The sequence below is a fragment of the Acyrthosiphon pisum genome, chromosome X (genome assembly GCF_005508785.2).
Source record: "Acyrthosiphon pisum isolate AL4f chromosome X, pea_aphid_22Mar2018_4r6ur, whole genome shotgun sequence".
NCBI classification, from domain to species: domain Eukaryota; kingdom Metazoa; phylum Arthropoda; class Insecta; order Hemiptera; family Aphididae; genus Acyrthosiphon; species Acyrthosiphon pisum.
Window position 1 is genome coordinate 48,669,460 of NC_042493.1, and position 773 is coordinate 48,670,232.

A 773-nucleotide genomic window follows, 5' to 3' on the forward strand; every position below is an offset into this window, starting at 1 on the left:
AATTTGTATTAAGATGTCACTTAAATTTTTAATTGAATAATTACCTATCAAAAGACTGATACATAGGTATAATAATAAAGAAACTATGTTAAAATATTATATTTTGTTTTTATTTACATTTGCCCCAAGCATTTTGTTATTTAAAATGGGTGATTATAATTATTATTTACAATTACCCCAGTGACAGGTATATGATATGGGTCAATTGTAAATATGTGTATAATTCACACTTGAGACTCTTAAAATGATCAGGCATCATTTTATTTCATATTGCCCCAGTTACAATTGCATAAAAGTCAATAGGTTCAATTGTAAATGTTAAATTAAAAATTGAAAAATTTATTTTTTGTGTTTTTTCAAATGAAACCTTATATTTTGAAGAGCCCTTAATTGATATTAAGCACAAAAGCAAAGAACAAATAAATAGTACGAATAATATTCAATTTTCTTATTAAATATTGCATAGTCTATTTACAATTACCCCACTTCACCCTACATATTATAAATATATTATTAATACATCAAAAATACTGAATTAATATTTTTAAATTTAATTTAATATTAAATATTATATTATTTCATGTTTAATTATTCATTTGATTTTTATTTCACTGAAATTTGGAAATTAATTTAGCATATTTAATTATAATCAATCATATTGATATTTAAAACATAACTTATTATTTAAAAATAAATACATACATAATAACTTTATGTTTGGAATCATATTGTATGGCAGCGTGATCTTCTGTATGATTTCTGTGAATAATTTA